This window comes from Gopherus evgoodei, chromosome 4, assembly GCF_007399415.2.
Source record: "Gopherus evgoodei ecotype Sinaloan lineage chromosome 4, rGopEvg1_v1.p, whole genome shotgun sequence".
Lineage (NCBI taxonomy): Eukaryota > Metazoa > Chordata > Testudines > Testudinidae > Gopherus > Gopherus evgoodei.
Window position 1 is genome coordinate 133,945,992 of NC_044325.1, and position 12,378 is coordinate 133,958,369.

The window sequence follows — 12,378 nt, forward strand, 5'->3', positions numbered from 1 at the left end:
TGTGGATCATTGCCCTGATCCCCCTTAAACAGGGAAACTGAGGCACAGTGCAGCATCACTGAAAGGGCTGGGAATAGGACCCAATCCTGATCTCAATCTTTGGACCACGACTAGACCATGCTTCAACTGACTGTTACTCTACATGTCTCTAGGTGGCAGTAGAGCAACATGCATGTCATTGCACACGTCTGCTGCATGCACCCTGTCATGTGCTACTCTTTAGTGATGGAGACAGAGTTCAGTGGTGGGGAGGGCTGGCCCATGAACGTGCCCTGCCCCTAAGGGGGTGCCCATTTCTAAGGCTGAGCTGATGCCAAGCGGTCTGTAATGCTGGCACTGGGTCGAGCTACTTGCTTGCCCTGACCCAGAACACTGAGGTGCCCCAGGAAGGGCTGTTCTTAGGCTGTTTCCAGCCAGGTGGAAGGCTCGAGAGGTTGGGGGAAGCTTTGATTAAGCCTTTCCAAGCCACCCAAACTCAGGGCCCTTCAAATTCCCCCCTGCACTCTCTAGAGCTGTGGTTGGGGTTGCAGCAGAATTGTCCACTGGAGCCCTACCACATTAGGGGCCTCAGCTGGCATAAATCAGCACAGCATCATTGGCTTCGATGGAGCCCTGCTACCTCACAGCAGCTGTGGAGCTGGTCCCTGGAGAGAGAGCTGCCTACGAGTGGCTCATTCCATCATTGGCATGGCCTGGAATGTATTGGGTGGGTGCAGGCTGGAGGAATTCATACCCTGCAGGGCTCCACCTCAACCCTGTCCTAGCTAGCCCACCTCACTCTGCAGGTGATCCTGGGACTTCGGCTAGGAGCCAAGGCCCTTGTACCCAAACGGGTTAAAAGGGCAGGTTTTGGTGGCAGGCTGCGAGGAAGTGCCCAGCTCAGCCCCTGGATTTGTGGAGTTTGGGTCTGGGGATGTTCAGGATCTGTTTCAAGGCCTGTGTCCACCTAAGGTTTCTCTGTGGGGGTTGAAGAAGGCAGTGTGGCGGGAAGGGAGAAACACAGGGCTTGTCTACATCAGAAAGTTGCAGCGCTGGTGAGGGAGTTACAGCGCTGCAACTTTGAAGGTGTACACATCTGCAGGGCATCACCAGCGCTGCAACTCCCTGTTTGCAGCGCTGGCCGTACTCCCGTTTTGTCTCGGGTGTAGAGGATCCAGCGCTAGTGATCCAGCGCTGGTAATCCAATGTAAACACTTACCAGCGCTTTTCTTGACCTCCGTGGAAGGAGGAAGCCTCTGGTAATCAAGCTGGTCTCCTTCCCCAGCTTGCTCTCGCGTTCCCGGAACCCCGAGCAAGCAGGTCTCCTTCCCTGCGGTTTGCAGGGGGGTTCGGGAACGCGAGAGCAAACCGGGAAAGGAGACCAGCTTCGCCGCGGTTTGCTCTCCCGTTCCCCGAGCAAGCAGGTCTCCTTCCCTGCGGTTTGCAGGGTGGCTCCGGGAACGCGAGAGCAAACCGCGGCGAAGCGGGTCTCCTTTCCCGGTTTGCTCTCTAGTTCCCGGAGCCCCGAGCAAGCAGGTCTCCTTCCCTGCGGTTTGCTGGGTGGCTCCGGGAACGCGAGAGCAAACCGGGAAAGGAGACCAGCTTCGCCGCGGTTTGCTCTCCCGTTCCCCGAGCAAGCAGGTCTCCTTCCCTGCGGTTTGCAGGGGGTTCGGGAACGCGAGAGCAAACCGCGGCGAAGCGGGTCTCCTTTCCCGGTTTGCTCTCTCGTTCCCGGAACCCCGAGCAAGCAGGTCTCCTTCCCTGCGGTTTGCAGGGGCTCCGGGAACGCGAGAGCAAACCGCGGCGAAGCGGGTCTCCTTTCCCGGTTTGCTCTCTAGTTCCTGGAGCCCCGAGCAAGCAGGTCTCCTTCCCTGCGGTTTGCAGAGGGGTTCGGGGAACGCGAGAGCAAACCGCGGCGAAGCTGGTCTCCTTTCCCGGTTTGCTCTCCCGTTCCCCGAACCCCCCCTTGAAGCCGCCCAACAGCGCTGCAGTGTGGCCACATCTAACACCACTTGCAGCGCTGGTTGCTGTAAGTGTGGCCACTCTGCAGCGCTGGCCCTATACAGCTGTACTAATACAGCTGTAACTACCAGCGCTGCAAAATTTTAGATGTAGACATGGCCACAGTTTGGAGGGTTTGAGAGTCTTGTTTGGTTTGGACCATTGGGTTTATTAACAGTCCCTGTCAGTATTGGTCTGTGCCTAGAGCTGTGGACAGGTCCATTTATCTATCGGAATAAACACACACACTGGCCATTTAGTTAATGAGCAAGATAAAACCTCGGCATCAGCAAATCCTCCTCCACCCCCTCCCCTGGAATCCTTCCCAGGGCACCCAGCTCTCTTCAGCTAATAGTGCTTCCTAGAGCTATATGGGTTCTCTTCCCGGCTTGCACATTAAGTCAAGGGACCTGAGGTAAGTAATGGCACATCTCTGTGCCTCAGTTTCCTCCTCTGTAACATGGGGAAAACAATCCTTGCCAATCACGCTGGGCTGAGCAGCATGTGCCACTAATGCCTTCAAATGAGAGATGCTTAGAAAAATAGACTTCATTGTTGGGCTAATACCTGAAGTTCTTAGTCAAGTTTTACTCTTGCAAAATTCCTGTTGACTTCAGGAGGAGTTTTTTGCATGAGTCCAAGCGGCATGAGGAGGCCAGGAGTTAGTCCACCTACTGATGACCCACATGCTGCTTGGACTCCTCCGTCGTCAATCCTCTTCAGTCCAAGATGCAATCATAGGAATGCATTCTAAATATGTCGCTGTAGATTCATTATCGCCATAAATCATTGTGACTCTGGATTAGAGAGAGACTGCACATGATGGTCAATCATAGATAGTGGGGTCCCCTTCGGTCCCTGTGCAGTGAGACTCTGTGTCAGAAATAATGTCACTACTTACGCTGCCCATTCGGGGTGAGCCGCTGAGACCCTGCCCCAGGCCTCCAGTGGCCCAGGCTGCGCCATCTGGTGCTATATGTTCCACCAGCACCTTCTGCAGGGAGCGTTGCTCATGAGGTATTTTGCCTGTGGCCGGCAGTGGCGGTGCGGGCTGGGCTCCGTGCCTGGCATGGATAAGGCTTTGAGCAGCTCCAGCACCCTAGGTCTGGCTTGCATTCTGTAATCCTGAGCTACAAATGCAACCTCACTCCTGTGGCCATCGCATGTGAGTGGAGAGCACTGGCCCTGCTGGGGGAGAGGGGAGGAAATGGGGTTTCTCAGGCTGTTTTACTGGGGTGGGAGGGGTTGGCTACCTGTTGGTTAGAACCCATTAGCTCTCCCATGCTAAGCAGGATCAGGTTGGGTCAATGACTGGGTAGGAGGCACTTTCAGCAATTTCTTAAGGCCAGAAGGCACCATTAGATCATCTGACATGACTTCCTGCATAGCACAGGCCAGAGAACTTCAGCCAGTTCCCCCTGTACTGAGCCTGGTGACCTGCATTTAAAGCATCTCTGCCAGAAAGGTTCTGGCCTGGATCTGAAGATTCCAAGTGATGGAAAATCCACCACTTCCCTTGTTTCTCAGCAGAATTTTTCTGGCTTCAGCTTTTAGCCACTGATTCTTGTTCTGTCTCTCTCAAATCAGAAAGTCCTTTAGTACCTGGTGTTTTCTCCCCATGCAGGTACTTGCACCCTGTGATCAAGTTGCGTTTTGATAAGCTAAGTAGATGGAGCTCTTTCAGTTTCTCACAATCAGGCCATTTCCCCCCCCCCCCCCGGCCTTAAATCACTGGTTCTTTTCTGCTCCTGTTCTGATATGTGGGCTCCAGAACTGGATGCTGTATTCAGAGTCTGTCTCGCCAGTCTTGGCAGCACCTCCCAAGCCATGGTGCCCTTCTTTGTGATGCTGGATGCAGCCAGCAGGGGAGCGCCCTGGTACAATTGCACACACCCTTCCTATCTCCCACTGCCCCAGCCTCCCTGAGTGGGTGGTGCAGTGCTTTGTGGGAGTTCCCACACCCACCTGTGACCATTAGTGGGTTCTGGATGGCACACTGATTCTTGGGAAAGTATTAAATTCAGAGGCCTGGACACACTGCCTGTAGTCAGCACACTTCTCAAGGGACTGAAGATATGTTAGAAATACCAGGTGATTCTCTGTGCCTGCCCAAATCCCATCTGCAGTTAGAACTGGACAGGGTAGCAATTATTCTTCCTTTTCTGTCCTGACGTGTGTAGCATTGCTGTGCATTAGTGCACTGCTGATGCTTCATCCCAGAGATGGCTGCATTGGAGTGCTGGGTGACGCCATGCCGTACTCTGAGGACAGTTCCCAGCATGTATTGGGAGGATGGAAGGGGCTAGAGAAAGATAAGCCCGTCTATTAACACCTGTCCATTCCATGTTAGGTGGATTGTTCCTAGTCTGTGGCTCATGATCCCAGCCCCTTGCCACAGCGGGACAGGACTCCTGCAGCTCCTGGGCCCACCTGAACTCAAATTGCGGGAAGAAGGATGTAAGTGCAAGAACATTGTAACAGAGCTGGGTGCTGCAGGACTCAGTGTCTGTCATGGTCTAGAACACACGCCTGCTCGGGGAACTAGGAATGGAGTCCTGTTCCTTCCGCTCTGAAAACCTCAGCCCGCTACCGGGGAAGGTCTCTACCAGTTCATCTAGCTGCTACTGGCAGAGCCCGTATCCTTCCCTGTGGCTGGGCTAGGGGGGAACCTCACTTCTGTGTGCGTTTACTGCACATTGCAATATCTGTGCTTGGCTGCTGAACACAGGGAGCATCTCTGGAAAGCAATGGTTCTGTGTTGATATGTTACATTTATCAGTGAGGGAGGCATCAACATCAGCTTCAAAGAGATTCTCTCTCTCTCTCTCTCTCTCTGACATCTCCTCCACCCCCAGGAAGCTCAGCTGCTAATTTCAGGCAGCTTGGAAACAATCAGTAGCATTTTGGCACATCCAGACAGTCTAGTTCTCCTGCCAGATGGGCAGAGGATGCCCAGGTCCCAAGCAGGTAGGCTCGACTCCCGAGGCCTGTTTGTAGTGGCTAGCAAGTATGAACGGTTGCTAGAAATCAGGGACCAGCTGGAGTAGTAGAAACATGCCCTGTATGTGGTTCTGGGCCTGATCTTTCTTACCTGCCCCAGGAAATAAACCTCAGCCTCCCATGACAGCCTGGGCTCAGCCTGACAACCAGGGGAGGTGAATGGGACCCTGGCCCAGTCCTAGGAGACCCAAAGAGGCTCATGCAATGAGAGCAGGGAGGAGAGGTACATGTGAGTGAGCCCAATTTCATCCATTTCGCTGACATGTGCTGTGATGAATCCAGCCAGGGTGCAGCTTTGTGTGGGTGATGGAGGGGGCTTTACTGCTCAGGAATAGGCCTTGACAGCTTATCAAGGGGCTGCCATGTTGAAGCAGGGTTTGGGCACTGACTGCTAATGCTGCCCATGGTTCCTTTTCTGGGTGCTGTCCCTGAGACACAGGCAGCAGAGGCTGTGCTGGGATGGCACCAAAATCCTGTTGGGGGTTTTAATTTCCTCCCCGATTCATTCCAGGAGGGCACAGAGACCTAGTGGGATTGGTTTTTCTCCACCCATAGGTGGGCCAGTGGCTTGGGATCGAATCAGGAGCAGCCCGACTCTTCACCCAAACCGAGCCAAGGTCTGGGAAAGGCGGCTCTGTGCTCTGCTCACCACCTCCAGGGGTCCATTGCTCCCACCCGGCCTTGGCTAACAGGAGGCTTTTCCCAAACAGGGAAGTGCTCACCACTCGGGTGGCACCTGGCTTCGCTCAGGGGTCTAGGGACAGAGCCCAGGCACAACAGAGGTGGGAGGAGGACCCCCAGCTTGAGTGAACTGTTCCTTGTTAGCAGTGCCGGGGGTCAAGTGGGGAGGAGACAGGGCCGTGGATTTTCCCCCGCCTGACTAGCCAGTGCTTGCTGCTAAGGAGTGAGGTTGCAAGCATGCTCTCCTTATGCATTGCCCTGCCCTAGGAGCCCTCACAGGAGGTCCTGTGAGTGGCATAGGAATAGCAGGGTGGGGGCTAGCCTCAGAGCAGCATGTCTGTAGCAGCAGAGAGGCTGCAGCGGGGCAGAGAAAATAACCACTGGGCTTTCTGTAAGAGCTCACCTGGCCAGGAGCATGAGTGACAACGCCCTGCCCCAATGGAATGTAGGATAGAAGCATAACCCCATGAGAACCAACTCCAATTGCTTGACCCTTCCCTGAGGGTGAGGTGGTGTTAACTAACCCTTTTTAGGGGAGATGCCCACACCCCACGTCTGGGGCACCCCTTGCAGTGAATAGGAGGCAGTAGCTCTGTGCAAATCCATTGTTCCAACTGAGGGGCCGTCTCTGAGCCACTGCAGCAAGCTCCCACCCCCGGCAAAGCTTTAGCAGCAGCTCAGCTTCATTAAGGTGCTTCCCCTCGGTGTTTATGGTAAGGACGGTAACGGAGCTAGGCCCCTGGCCAGCAGGGTACAACCGCAGCAGGCATTGGCAGAAGGATCCCAGGGGCAGCAGCAGCTTCTCTCCCCTGCTGAGCACAGCGTGGTGCCAGTTTTCCATGCCCTAAGCCTGGACATCAGTCACAGGAGCAAACACAAGCACCATGACTGTGCTGAGTGCCTGAATGGGTCTAGGTTGGATATTAGGAAACACTATTTCACTAGGAGGGTGGTGAAGCACTGGAATGGGTTACCTAGGGAGATGGTGGAATCTCCTTCCTTAGAGGTTTTTAAGGTCAGGCTTAACAAAGCCCTGGCTGGGATAATTAAGTTGGGGGTTGGTCCTGCTTTGAGCAGGGGGTTGGACTAGATGACCTCCTGAGGTCCCTTCCAACCCTGCTATTCTATGATTCTGTCTTTAGTGCTGAAGGGTCAGGGGTTTAACCCTCCACCCTGCTTGAGTCATCAGGATTATCACACAAGAAAACCCTTATGAGCCTCAGGTCCTACGGCCAGCAGCACACTGGTATACAATGACATTTTCATCACCCTTAGGTGCCTAATTGTGCATCTAAACATTGTGCAAAGTATTTGCAATTGATAATCATGGTCTCCTGCAGTGCCCTCACAGGTCGGCGCAGGTGAAATCTCTCTGGAGTAGATGAGTTTTGCACAAAGTAGTTTCTTTCGGTTGCTCTTTGGCACATGTTTAACAGGGAATGTTTAAGATAAAAGAGACTGACCCATGGTGACCAAATCCATGTAATAATAACAAAAGGTGTAAAAGTTCTACCAAACAAACACAATAACTCTCACTGTGCTTTCCCTGCCGCTCCTTTAATTATTAAACGTGTTCAGACATCGCAGCGCTATTCTTAGAGACCTACATTCAACAGTCTCACAAGCAAACTAAATTGGGAACGGATGCAAAGGTAGTCTGTCTCCATCGTGCTTGTCTTCATCTGTGGGTGCTGATAACTAATGCGCCCTTTGAGCTAGGAGAAGGCAAAGGGCTGATGAAAACACTGGTTTTGCAGAGGTGGAGATTTAACAAGCAATCTGACATTGAAGTCAGTGAGGGGCTATTACTTAATGGCATTAATGGGCCAAATTCTTTACCGGGGTAATCACAGAGCTCAGCTGGCAAAGGAGCTTTGCCAGCTTGCACCAGATGGGGAGGTAGGATGCTGGAGATCCTTGGATCTCCCACTGAATTACTGTGGGATCCTAGGCCAGTCCCTTCCTCTCTGAGCTTCATTTCCTCTTCTGCAAAGAGGGGCTAATGACATTCCTTTGTGAAGAGCTGTGAGCTCAGTGACCCGGACCCCATCTGCCCCACAAATGGGCAGGGAGGCGGGGGCATTGATATAGTTACAAGCACTGGTGGCTACAAAATCCAATGGCATGTTTGCACGTGTAGCTGAATTGCTTGGTGGGCTGTCCCCTGGCTCCTCTGCCTCTCCACCGTTCAGCGATTGCATTAGGTGTTCCTGGGGCATGTGATTAGTCACTCTTCCTCCATGTTCCTGCAGACAATTGCTGGACAGATCGGTCTCGTGGGGAGGTAGAGCTGTCCCTTCGCCCCCAGAAACACAGGTCCTTCCCTCTTGAGCTAAAGGCAAGGGGCTTTTTCTGGGGCTTGCAGCAGGTCCCTTGTCCTGGCTGTGGGCCCACTCACTAGAGTGGTCATGCTGCCACGGTTGTGCTGCGTTTCTGCTCGAGGGAGGTGTCTTACCAGCCAGCAGAGAGGCTTCCCCAGAGGGGTCACAAGGCAGAGATGAATTTTCCTCTTCTCCCTGAGTGGCTAACAGGGGCCAGGGCCCTGGACTGTGTGCGCACATGTGGCTGTGGTCACTTCCCAACTGGCTAGAAAAGTGATTGTAGCTCTGGCTGGCTCTGCCCATAAGCGCCACCATCTCCCCCACTCTCTTGGGTTTCCTCTTTCCCACCAGCTGTGCTTTGGCCTTCCTGTCACATCCAGTGAAATTAGCATTGTTTCTCCCTCCTTCTGGCTGCTGTTGCATGCCTATCCGTCCCTGGGAGGGGATGTCTAGCACCGCAGAACAGCGCTTCCCAGAGCCTGGCAAGCCGAGGAGCGGTGGTGCAGGAGGACAGGGAGGTTAATCCTGTGTACAGTTCAGCAACACTAATCAGTAATTTACTGCTGACCCTCCCAGACACCATCTGAGCTGTCCGTGCTTCTGGCTGCTTTGAAGTCCAGGCAGAGCTATTGCAGCAGTCCCCTTGTTCCAAGTGCCAAACATCTGGCCACCATACCTGCCTCGCCTCAGGCGCTGGGCCTGAGTCTTCACATTGGAGAGGGGTTCGGGCCTGAGTCTGGCATCTCAGGCTCCTCTCTGGTGGTCAGAGGAGCCGGGGTTCCCCATGCCACAGCCATGAAACGACACTGACTGGCCGCTCCGCAGGGGGCTCTGGTTAGCTACCGTGAGCCAAATGCCGTCCTGGCTCACCTAACTTCTCCGGATTGTTTCTAAAGCACTGAATGTACCTGTTTTCCGTTTTCGATGGTGGGAAGTGGTGTGGGGGCAGCGACCTGGCTGGCCACAAGCCATCTCAGCCATTGCTCAGCGTTGCACATACCCCAGTGTGTGTGTGTACAGCAGCGGCCATTGAACCTGTGACCTTGGGATCTGCAAACACCTCTACAGCTTGAGCTAAAAGAGCCACCTCTGCTAGCCCAGATCACAGCAGGCTCATCCACAGCTATGTGGGAGCCTTCACTAGAGGGGGCAGTGCCCCAGGTAGTGTGGTCTCCTGATAGCAGTGGGATCTCTGGATGCAGCACTGTGAGGCAGCAGTGTTTCTTCTACCCTCCCTCTGCTGCTGCCCCCATTCCCTCCTGGGTGCTGGCTGTCCTCTCCCAGCATGGGATTGAGTCCACGTGGGGACCGGCAGGCACGTCACATTGCAGTGCAGGGTGCTGGATACGAAGGGTGAAATCCCAGCGCAGCCTGTGAAGGGCAAGCAGGGTACAAAGCTAAATCCATCTAGGCCTTTTGTATAATCCAGTCCCCTCTCTAGCAGCAATTCGCTGGCTGCATTATCCCTGCCAAGGTTGGGCGTAGGGCAGCAAGCTGGGTTAGAGTCCCCTGCGTGGCTTGACCGCCTGTGTTTGGCGCACAGCAGCCTCAGCCTGGAGGGGATGGAGCCAGAAGACGGCAAAATAAAAAGCAATGCCCAGGAAGTGGGCTTGTACTGGGGTGTTCATCATGCCTCCTGGGCTGCTCAGTGGAACAGGTGGGCCCTCTCTCGGCTGCAGAGAATCTCTCCAGATTGGGGCTGTTTGCATTAGCCAGGGACCGAGTTGGGACGCTCTAGCCGTATTGTCCCTAAGGAGTGGGGCTGCCGTGATCCAGGATTGGGTTTGGTTCTGCCTCTAGGTCGGAGGGGAGGTGGAGCAGGCCTGGTTGTTTAGATGAGCTTCCTAGCGCCTCTGCCACTGGAGACAGGAACCTGGGCTAGCCAGGCCACTGGCCTGGGTCCTGTGCCAAAGATGCAAGATAATATTGATCTACTTAGCAACACAGGCTTAATGAGCAGCATTGTGCCCACTAGTAACCCAGGCGTCACACCCAGAGGCAGCCGGCTGAGCATGCCAGCCCACAAGCACGTGGCCGAGAGCCTTGTTCGTTTAACACTGGGGTTGTTCTCTCTGTTTATTTTCCTGCCTTTGGGTACTTGAGGCTTCGCTGCTGTGCTCAAGGGCTTCATTCTTGCTGAGCGTGGGCCATTCAAAAGGGAAGAGACAGCAGGTTTTGTGTTACACCCGAGCCAGAAAAGCAGCGTGTGGACCCAGCTGTGTTAATTGTGTGAGCCCTCAAACAAGCAAGGATTGTTTGGAAATGGAGAGTGTGTGATCTGTTATGCTACCATTTAACTCTCAAGTGGCTGGAGGGATGTTTTATGTCTCTCTCCCAGAGTAGACAGGTTTTGGATTAACACTTCTCTGCTGGTGAGGTATGTCTGAGCTTTGGGATCTCTGGACACATATGGTCCCATTGTGCCAGATGGTAATTAAGTGGTTGAGGTACTGTGTAGATAGTACCACTGGATGGAATCAGAATGGTTCATCTATGTGTCATAGGCCCTGTACTGCTAGCAACTAATGGGGAGTCTCCTGTATATCTTATCCAGGGGTTGGGTGGATCTGTGTTTTTAGAGCAAGTGGACCTGAGTTGAATCCCTGCTACTTCCAGCTGGTGTTAATGGGTTTGAGTGCTGGTGGCTGGGGCCAGATGCAAGTGGCTGGTAGAGCTGGGGTTGCTGTTGAGAGAAATCCTGTGACCATTTAAAAGCTGGGATTATGAGATCTCTGCTGTCCAGCCCTGGCTTCCAACTCTAATGGTTCTGGAGATAGTGGCTCCTAAAATCAGGTCTGAATTGGTGTAAAAGGCAAGAAGGTAATAAGAATTGTGATTGTAGGTCCTGAGCCGAGATCCTCATAGTATTTAGGTGCCTAACTCCCATTGAAATCAATGAAAACTAGATGCCTAAAGACCTCCAAGGATCTGGCTTCATATCCCAAAAACTTGCATCTTTGGAAAGCGGAGATCCCATTATTTTCTGACTCTGAGGGATCATGAGATATCAGGCCTGGTTCTGATCTCCGGTGTGAGTCAACGGAGTCCACCTGCTGTAAAAGAGATTGGAATCCAGCCTATGGTGCCTTAAAATGATTATTGTTCCTTATAACAAGGAAAATTCTCCATTTAGGAGATAGGCCAGGATGCATCGCTTGATCCATTGTGGTCCTGGGATGCCCTTTTGAAACAGGTCCGATTTCCCTCTTGTCCTGCCCCTTTGGCTAGTCCAGTGGCTCTCAGCTTTTCCAGACTACTGTCCCCCTTCCAGGAGTCTGATTTGTCTTGCGTATCCTGAGTTTCACCTCACTTAAAAACAACTTGTTTGCTAACTCAGACATAAAAATACAAAAGTATCACAGCATGCGACTAATGAAAAATTCCTGACTTTCCCATTTTTACCATATAATTGTAAAATAAATCAATTAGAATATAAACGTGGTACTTACATTTCAGTGTATCGTTATATGGAGCAGTCTAAGCAAGTCTATTGTCTGTATGAAATTTCAGTTTGCATTGACTTTGCTAGTGCGTTTTATGTAGCTTGTTGTAAAACCAGGCAGATATCTAGATAAGTTGATGAACCCCCTGGAAGACCTCTGTGTACCCCCAGGGGGTCCCGTACCTCTTATTGAGAACCGCTGGGTGTGCTGCCACTTGGATTCCTGTTCCTCATGCTGTGTGGGTGTACATGACCGGACAAGGTGCATGGCATTTGGGCCTACTGTCTGTTTCAGGGCAGCGGGACAGACGCTGGAGGCGCTGAGCAGATGGAATAAGTGAGGGCTTGGATGTTTGGGTGTCACTAGGGAGAAGTGACCCAGACTCAAAACAAGGAGATCAGGCCTAAGACTGGTTCATATCTTGCATGGAAGAACATCTGGTGAGAAACAAATCCACATTTCTGCCTTCAGATCATTCATCCACAGAAGCAATTACCATTAAAATCATCTGGGCTTCAGATCCTAAGGAAAAACAAATGATGTTTCCAATGTACATTTAATTTAGATTTGAGAAGGCAGCTCCCCAGGATGGGTGTGGATAGGAAATGGGATCCCATGATCTGCCTTCTGTTAACTAAACGTCAGGCCCAGGGAGGCCAGGTGGCTGTCAAACAGATTAATCCACAGGACCGCAGCAGGACCAGAGCACTTGGGCCCCAGGGGAGGCTGAGCTGAATTCTGACCAGAGGCGCACTGCAGAGCAGGGGTTGTGGGCATTTCTGCATGACACAAGGGCTTCCAGGAGAGGGTGGAGTGGAAAGGAATGGGAGTGGGAATCTCAGGTTTGGAGATAGAGACAGATGGGGACAAAAATAAATGTCTTATGCAATGTAATAGAAAGCAGCATAAGGTAAAAGAAGAGACAAGGAGCTACCCTCCGAGCCTGGAGCAGG

General features: G+C 52.7%; 1 protein-coding gene across 1 annotated transcript in view; it reads left to right on the forward strand.

Annotated features, from left to right (window-relative positions):
• The window catches only part of NAV1 (neuron navigator 1), a 287,493-nt gene that overhangs the window by 11,946 nt on the left and 263,169 nt on the right, over window positions 1–12,378 (forward strand).